The sequence below is a fragment of the Apodemus sylvaticus genome, chromosome 20, assembly GCF_947179515.1.
Source record: "Apodemus sylvaticus chromosome 20, mApoSyl1.1, whole genome shotgun sequence".
NCBI lineage: Eukaryota > Metazoa > Chordata > Mammalia > Rodentia > Muridae > Apodemus > Apodemus sylvaticus.
Genome location: NC_067491.1, coordinates 55,193,199 through 55,202,161, shown reverse-complemented (window position 1 = coordinate 55,202,161; position 8,963 = coordinate 55,193,199). Strand labels below are relative to the sequence as shown.

At 38.0% G+C, this 8,963-nt stretch overlaps 1 pseudogene; it reads right to left on the bottom strand.

Moving 5' to 3' along the window:
* Nucleotides 1-1,380: 1,380 nt before the first annotated feature.
* LOC127670568 (vomeronasal type-2 receptor 116-like) lies at nt 1,381-8,376 on the bottom strand (annotated as a pseudogene).
* Between the last annotated feature and the right edge of the window lie 587 nt (nt 8,377-8,963).

The following is an 8,963-nucleotide window of genomic DNA, read 5'->3' as shown; positions in this document are numbered from 1 at the left end:
ATGGTTTGATCTGGAAAATATCATCCTAAGTGAGGTAACCCAATCACAAAAGAATACACATGGAATGCAATCTCTGATGAGTGGATATTAATTAGCCCAGAAGCCCTGAATACCCAAGGCACAAATCGCATAACAAATGACTCCCATGAAGAAGTATAGAGAGGGTCCTAATCCTGGAAAGGATTGATCTAGCATTGGAGGGGAATATAAGGACAGAGAAAAAGGAAGGAGGTGATTGGAGAATGGATGGAGAGAAGGTTTATGGGACATATGGGGAGGGGGGATCCGGGAAAGGGGAAATCATTTGGAATGTAAACAAAGAATATAGAAAATAAAAATATTTAAAAAGAAAAAGAGAAGTGGATTTGGGTTGAAGAAATCTGGGAAGGGCAACTGGAAGATGGAGCAACAAGGAATTTAAATAAATAAGATAGTTAATTTTAAAAAGTAAAATTGGAAGAGAAGGTTTTGAAAACACCAGGGACTAAACCACGAACCAGAGAGTACACATGGAGCAACCCATGGCTCCATCCGCATATGTAGCAGAGGATAGCCTTGTCATACATCAGTGGGAGAAGCCCTTGGATCTGTGAAAGCTTCATTCCCTAGTGTAGGGGAATACCAGGACAGGGAAGCGGGAGTGGGTCCTTTAGTGTGGAAACACCCTCATAGAAGCAGAGGGCAGATGGAATAGGGAGTTTTCAGAGGGAAAGCCAGGAAAGGGGACATTTAAAATGTAAGTAAAGAAAATATCTAATAAAAAAAAATCTAAAAAAAACTCCAGCAACAAAAAAGAAAATGTTAAATGTCGTGATAATACTATGTCAAAAAGCTTAATGCTGCACCCACAGTGTGTAAAATTCATCACATCTGAAAAGATCGGAAATTAACACCATCAGAAAAACAGCTTATGGTCAGCACTGGGAGAACTGCAACTGTTCTCTAAGTAAGAACACTGCTGGTCAAACTTAATAATGTGAATCAGGAAGAAAACTTTAGATGAAAAGCCTCAGAATGAACGTGTTGTTAAGTGAATAGAGAATCATGATTCCAAAATGTAATCTCAAAATGAAAATATAATTTATTAAGTAAGTAAAAACAATGAAAGCTCATGCAATCACATCTAGAACTAAAAGGTTTTCAAAAGATTTATTATACATGCTTATTTATTTTGGACACTGGACAAATTAGTTCAACCAAAGAAAGTTGGTTTCTTATTTTACTATGTGCTTCCAGAGAATCAAACTCAGAATATAATATTTGATAGGAAGAACCTATACCCACAAAGCCATTTTCTGGACACAATATTTTATCCTTATATGTAACTATTAGAGTGGTAGAGAATCAGTAATAGTCAGTTACTTTGAAGAATATTGTGAATCATGTTTTTAAGTAAATTTTTCTATTATGTCTTTTATTCCTGATTTGATGAAGTGTGTTTTTCTCTGATCTGAACAAAATAACATAGCACTTAGGAGCAAAGATTAGGCTTAGGATGCTTGCACTGGAAACCAAGATAGAGAAAATTTCCATAATCACCATGGCTTTCCCTGTGGTGCTGTGGTAGACAGGAAGTAAGATGATCCAGGCACTACCAAACACCAGCATGCTGAAAGCCAGGAACTTGGCCTCATTAAATATGTCAGGCAGATTCCTGGACAGAAAAGCCATTAAGTAGCTACTAAAGGCCAAGACACTCAAGTAGGCCAGAGTGCCATGGAAGGCAAGAGATGAGCCCTTGTTGCATAGACTGATGATGTGTCCATGTTCAGAGTGTGCATCCATGTCAATAAATGGAGGGGATGTTCCCAGACATATGCCAGAGAGAAGTACTTGCATCAGAGTACAAACTGGACTGATGAAAGTTGGGGCCCGTGATATCAGCAACCTTTCTTCCTGGAACAGTAATCTCAAAGGCCATAACAACAGTGACGGTTTTGGCCAACACACTAGATAGAGCCACTGTGAACAGGAGTCTAAATAAGTTCTGCTGAAGGATACATGTAGCAGTGTTTGGAAGGCCAATGAAGAGCAAAGGACAGAGGAAACAGAAGGCAAGAGTGATGAGCAGGGTGTAACTGAGAGATCTATTGTTGGCCTTCACAATTGGAGTATTTCCGTGGTTTACAAATACCCAAATAATGAGAACTGTGAGTGCAAAGAATCCCACAGACATGATTGTGAGTCCCATCCCCAAGGAATTGTAATAGGACAGAAATGTTACAGTTTTCTTAAGGCAGTGTCTCTTTTCTGTATTTGCATAATGAGTTTCTGAACATGTCACACACTAATCCATATCTGTGGGTAATGCAAGTAGGTCATTAATGCATAGTGAAGTGTTCCCTTTACCCTAACATATTTTACAGTTCAAATCCTTGGATTGTTATTACAACAATGTTCATTCATTATTTTAGATATAAATATTTTAAGGTGAATAATCCCACAGGATAAGGTTAAAACTCCTTTCATACTACCCCATGAAAAAAAGCAAATTATGGAGGAAGGGCTATTTTTCAAAATATACCATTGTCTTAGTGTTTCTATTCCTGCACAAACGTCATGACCAAGAACCAAGTTGGGGAGGAAAGGGTTTATTCAGCTTACACTTCCATGTTGCTGTTCATCATCAAAAGAACTCAGGACTCTAACTCAAGCAGATTGGGAAGCAGGAGCTGATGCAGAGGCCATGGATGAATGTTCCTTACTGGCTTGCTTCCCCTGGCTTGCTCAGCTTGCTTTCTTATAGAACCCAAGAATACCAACCCAGGGATGGCATCACCCCAAATGGGCCCTCTGCCCTTGATCACTAACTGAGAAAATGCCTTACAGCTGAATCTCATAGAAGCATTTCCTCAACTGAAGCTCCTTTCTCTGTGATAATTCCAGCTTCTGTCAAGTTGACACACAAAACCAGCCAGTACAATTGACCCCTTGTCAACTTGACACACAAACACATCACCATTAAGCCTCAACCCTTACTTTCTTATTCATCCTCAAGATCTAAATAACTTTAAAGGCCCCACAGACTTTGTATACTAAAGTTTAGTTCCTTTAAAATATCCTTGAATTTAAAATTCAAAATCTTTTAAAAATTCATTCTCTTAACTGTGGACTCCACTAAAATACCTTCTTTCTTCAAGAGGGATAAATATCAGGGCACAGTCACAATCAAATGCAAAATCAGACTCCAGCCATCCAATATCAGATCCAACTCACGATCTTCTGGGCTCCTCCAAGGGCTTGGCTTGGGTCACTTCTCCAGCCCTGCCTTTTCTAGCACACACCTTGTCTTCTAGGCTCCAGCTACCTATACTGCACTGCTGCTGCTGTTCTTGGTGGTCGTTCATGGTACTGGCATCTAAAAACACTGCTGTATTCCACTGTACCTACAATTCACCAATAGCCTCTCATAGGCTCTCTTCATGGTGCCAAGCCTCAACTCCTTTGCATGACCCTTTCAAGTCCTGGGTCACCAATTGCAACTGAGACTGCACCTTCACCAATTAATGTTCTTCTGTGGCCTCTTACAGTGCAGAACCTCAGAGGCTCTTCAGGACCCCTTTATGCCATCAACACCAGTACTACCTGGGTGACTCTTATACATTACCAAGTCCTGCTGCAGCACAAGGTACAACTTTGGCTATCTCTGGAACACACCATCTTTGTGCTCTCAGAAAATACTTCCCAGAAGATGTTACCTATACTGCACTGCTGCTGCTGTTCTTGGTGGTCGTTCATGGTACTGGCATCTAAAACACTGCTGATGCTGGTCTCTTCTTGATTACTGCTAATTTCTTAGCTCCAGCTAACCAGCATCAATAGTCCCAGTAATGCAAAGTCCCAGTTTTGCCTTAGTAGTTTTGGTATCTTGTTAATCATAGCTGATTCTTCAGCCCCAGCTAACCAAAACTACAGAATCTTCACAATCCAAACAGCAGCAACGCTGATAAGAGTCTTTAATCTTCCCTCTGAAATTTCACAATCCAGGCCTCCATCTTCTTCACTTTTCTCAAAACTATCTTCCAAGCTCCTACAAAACATCCCACAGAGCTCTTAATATCCCAATGGCTTTCTAGCTCAAAGTTCCAAAGACCTTCCACAGTCCTACCCCAAACATGGTCAGGTTGTCACAGGAATACCCCACTATGCTGGTACCAATTTGTGTTAGTGTTTCTATTCCTGCACAAACGTCATGACCAAGAACCAAGTTGGGGAGGAAAGGGTTTATTCAGCTTACACTTCCACGTTGCTGTTCATCACCAAAGGAACTCAAGACTCTAACTCAAGCAGGTCAGGAAGCAGGAGCTGATGCAGAGGCCATGGGTGAATGTTCCTTACTGGCTTGCTTCCCCTGGCTTGCTCAGCTTGCTTTCTTATAGAACCCAAGAATACCAGTCCAGGGATGGCATCACCCAAAATGGGCCCTCTGCCCTTGACCATTAACTGAGAAAATGCCTTACAGCTGAATCTCATAGAGGCATTTCCTCAACTGAAGCTCCTTTCTCTGTGATAACTCCAGCTTGTGTCAAGCTGACACACAAAACCAGCCAGTACAACCATCTAAATATATCACTGAGGAAATCAGGCATGAATTCATGTTCAAGGTAGAACATGGAGGTAAGAACTGAAGCTGAGTCCATGTGGGTGAGGTTTTGCATGACCTTCCTGTATGGCCTTGTTCAACCTGCTTTGTTATGTAGCTCATGTTCATGTTCTCAGAGGTTGCACCAAAATCAGGAGTCCCTGACAATAGATATGACCAATAGGATTGACTGCAGGCCCGTTCCTGAAGGTATTTTTAACCGTGCTTTCTTTTTGTCACATAAATCTAGATTGTGTCAAATTGACAAGTAAAACACACAGGACACCACATCCCAAGAACCAATTTATTTGAGTTGTATTTAACTAATCTCATGCTTTACTCTGTTTTTACTAAAGTAATTTGTTGATATTTTTATAATATAGTTGACACATACTTTTCAGCCATGAGAATACAAAGTTAACACAGCAAAAACTAAGTCAGTCCTACATCAGTTCTCATGATATGTTTCTTAATTTCAAAATGATAGTGTGAATTCAATTTTAAGGAATATATCAATCATTGAATTTGTTGTCTAAAATAATGGTAGTCTCAGATGTATGACACATTTATTTCCATTTATAAATTTCTTTTGTTTTGAAAATTTTTCATTCTCATATTGATCTTGTTTAGATACCGCTAAATATGTTTTCAACATTCTTTTATCTTTCAACACTCCTTTCATTGATTTGGTTAGAAGATATTACCTATGTTAGAGTGAATATGTGGATGTCTGAGTAAAGGTAGCAGGATTTAATTCTCTTGTCTAATTCAGTGTTCTGTGATCAAAGTCATATTAATGTTTGGGATGTAAGTGTCTTTACATATTTAGTCAACTTCATGGCTATTAAATTATGTAAGTTTTGGAAAACTTCAAGAGTAAAATATTTTTCATGAAAACTCCTACTTAATAGTAAAACATATGTTTTGGTTTTGTTATTCTAGTACAGATTGTAAAGACTAAATCCTTGTAAATCAAAGTACCAGGTAAGAAAAATATATGCTTCTGATGTCACCTTTAGTGTCACATTTCATGCTGAGTCTAACTTTTTATATTCTTGTAAATATTTATATAGTAAACTATTATAAACTTATTTTTCACAAAACACATAGAAAACTATATGTTTACTTCTTTTTACACTAAATTTTAGTTATGTTCATCTTGCTTATCCTTTCTTAGACTCTTCTGTTACAATAGTTAATATTTTATTAATAATAAAAGTTAATAGTTATTACTGTCTTTTCATGCTGCTGTCACATTCTTATATTACTCTATTTTACTCCTTTTTTATTTATTTTTGCTTATGTATTATTTTAGCTTCTAATGAGTGTGTTATATAAAGAATGTCAATTCATTCGTTAATTGTGATTAACCTTTAAGACAATAATTTACTTTGTATAGGATTTAATATTGGTCGTGAAATATAGGTCTAACATATTATACTGAATTTCATCAGTATTTTACATTTTGATTATTCAACATATGTGTAGCTGTCCTTTTAAGAGAGGTATTTATTGTATGTATCAGTACACTGTCTCTGAATACTGCATATATCTACTTTGTTTATTATGAAATAATGGAAATTGATAAATAAAAAATATTATGTCCATTTCAGAAATGAGATATTTTTAATGCTAGGAGTATATGCAAAGTGAAAATTACTTTATGCAAAATATTGAATGGACACACACAGTCTTTATTAAATCAATGATAATATTAGCAAATCCTCTCTAGTTACCTTTCCTATTCAACACAGAAAGACACAATGCTGATTCTACCCCTGCTGATTCATATACTTTGTGATCCTCTTATGATTGTTGAACTGATTGTGACACAATTTCCCCATTTTCCCCAAATCTGCCTGGAACTAATTATACTTCATTTCAATATACTGTGATGTGAACCCAGGTGTGTGTAGCAGAGTTTGGCATATTCATTTTAACAACATTAGATGCACCCATCTAATGGGGCAACTAAATGTGGTCATGTGACAGGTCCTTATTTCAAAATCTGTCAGAGGACTTTCTCAACACTTATATTTTCTTTTTAATAGTGTAATTAGAATCTCATGCACTCCTGGCATTAGGCTATTGATGAGTCAATGAGTAATATCACATACCAAAAACGTTGAAAATACCATCAATGTTGCCACGGTTAGAATAAATATTTCAGATTTTATATAATTATACTTTTAAGTTCTTAGTAAATATGCAAATATTAAATGTTAAAGCATTAATTCTGCATGAAAGAATATGACCAAGTTTATAAAATGCTAAACAAAATATAGATTCTGTTTTCAATTGCATCCCATAAGTCTCTGATTGTCTGTGTCTTGAAGACCATTCACAATACTTCAACTTCATTGTATAACCCATTGTTTCATATACATTCATTGTTCTGCAGAGCACTTGGCAGTAAAATCTTGTAATAGATTTAAATTAGAAATAATTATGGTGTAAAACAAAGAAAAGCAAAGAAATAATCACACTGGGAAAAGGAAATATACCTTTCTGATACTCTTGTATGAAATAAGATTATGAGGAAACTATCATACTAAAACTGAAAGTAACACATTTTAACAAGTCATAAGTGGGATTGAATCAGAACCATACAGCCTAAAGATTTCTGCCAGAGTCCTGCCACACAAGAACCATCAAGATTAACACCTCTTCCAATAGCCACTGTAACAGGAACATCCAGAGCCAAAGCCAAGCAGATGAATAAATGCCCTAGAATATGGCAACAATATCAACAAACCCTGGGCAAAAGGAAACTTCCAAAGTGCAGGTATCCCACTATAGTAAGCCTTGGATATCCTAATGCAACTAAAGCACAAGAAAATGACCCCTAATTTAATCTTATAAAGTTGATAGAGGCCTTTAAAGAGAAAATGTATAAATCCATTTTAAAAATACAGTCAAAGAGGTAGAGATCTTTTAAGCATGAACAAATAAATTCCTTAGAGATATACAGGAAAATACTAACATAAAAAAGTGTGCAAGACATGAAAATGAAAATAGAAGCAATAAAGAAAATATAAACTGTGGGAATTCTGTAGATGGAAAACCTAGGAAGAGACCTAGAACAACAGATGCAAGCATCTCCAACAGAATACAGGAGATAAAAGTGAGAATTTCAAGCATAGACAATAAATTGGCAAAAATGATACAGCATTCAAACATAATGTTAAATCTAAAAAATTCTTGACATGACACTTCCAGAAAATCTGGGATACCATGAAAATACCTCTTCTAAGAATAAGAGGAATAGAAGAAGATGAAGAGTCCCAGCTCTGTGGCTCAGAAAACATTCTCAACAAAATCATAGAAGAAATCTCTTCCAACCAAAAGACAGAGATCACTACAAAAATTCAAGAACCTCATAGAACATCATTTAGACTGGACCAGAAAGGAAAAATCATCTCTCAACCTAATAACCAAACTACAAAACTCTGGGTTTCTTTTATTAGTTTGTTTGCTTGTTTATGACTTTATTTATTTATTTATTTATTTATTTTTTTTGGAGGGGGAGTTGGAGGACGGTGAATAGTGCTTTGGGACTTTTATGGAAGAATAGGAGGATGTATTTATTGCACAAAAAGGAGATAGGAACTCCAAAGAAATGCCAACAGAGTCAACTAACATGGACCCTTGGAATTGTTAGAGGGTGAACAACCAACCAAAGAACATAGTCAAGATTAACCCAGGCCTCCATGCTCATTGGTAGCATAGGGCAGCTTGACTTTCGTGTGGGTCCGGAACAACTGGACAGGGGCTATCCAAAAACGCTGGTACATGAGATACAGTATACAAGCTGGGCTGCCTTGTCTGGTCTCAGTGGGAAAGGAAGCACCGAGCTTGAAGTGCCAGGGTCAGGGATACCCAGAAAACTCCCACTTGCTCAAAGTAGAAGGGGAGGGGTATAGAAAAAGAAAGGAGGGGACCTAAGAGAGGGGGTGGTGAGAAGTATGTAAATTGAATAAGTAAAAAAAAAATGCAATTAGCAGAGGAAGGGCCATCAGCAGTAGAACCAAGCGGACAGGGTCCAGGCAGACCTTGAGCCCACGACCACTGGCCATCGCTGGCCAGCCAGGCTGCGAGCAGCAGAGGATTTACGGCGCCTTTCACCACACAGAAGCCACACCAGAACTCTGCCTCCTGCCAGTCAGATACGAGGCCTCCATATTGGTTCTCGGTTGCCAGAGAAATCAGACTGAGGTACACAAATATAACCCGAGACCAACATTGCAGGGGTCTAAGCCCGACGGGCGTTGGCCTGCACCCAGGCCCTGGGCTGATCAGGGGGCCACCAGGGTGCAAACCCGGCCAGGAGGTTCCCCCCTCCCCCCGCCAGCGCATGCGCACCACCACCATTTTGCCTACG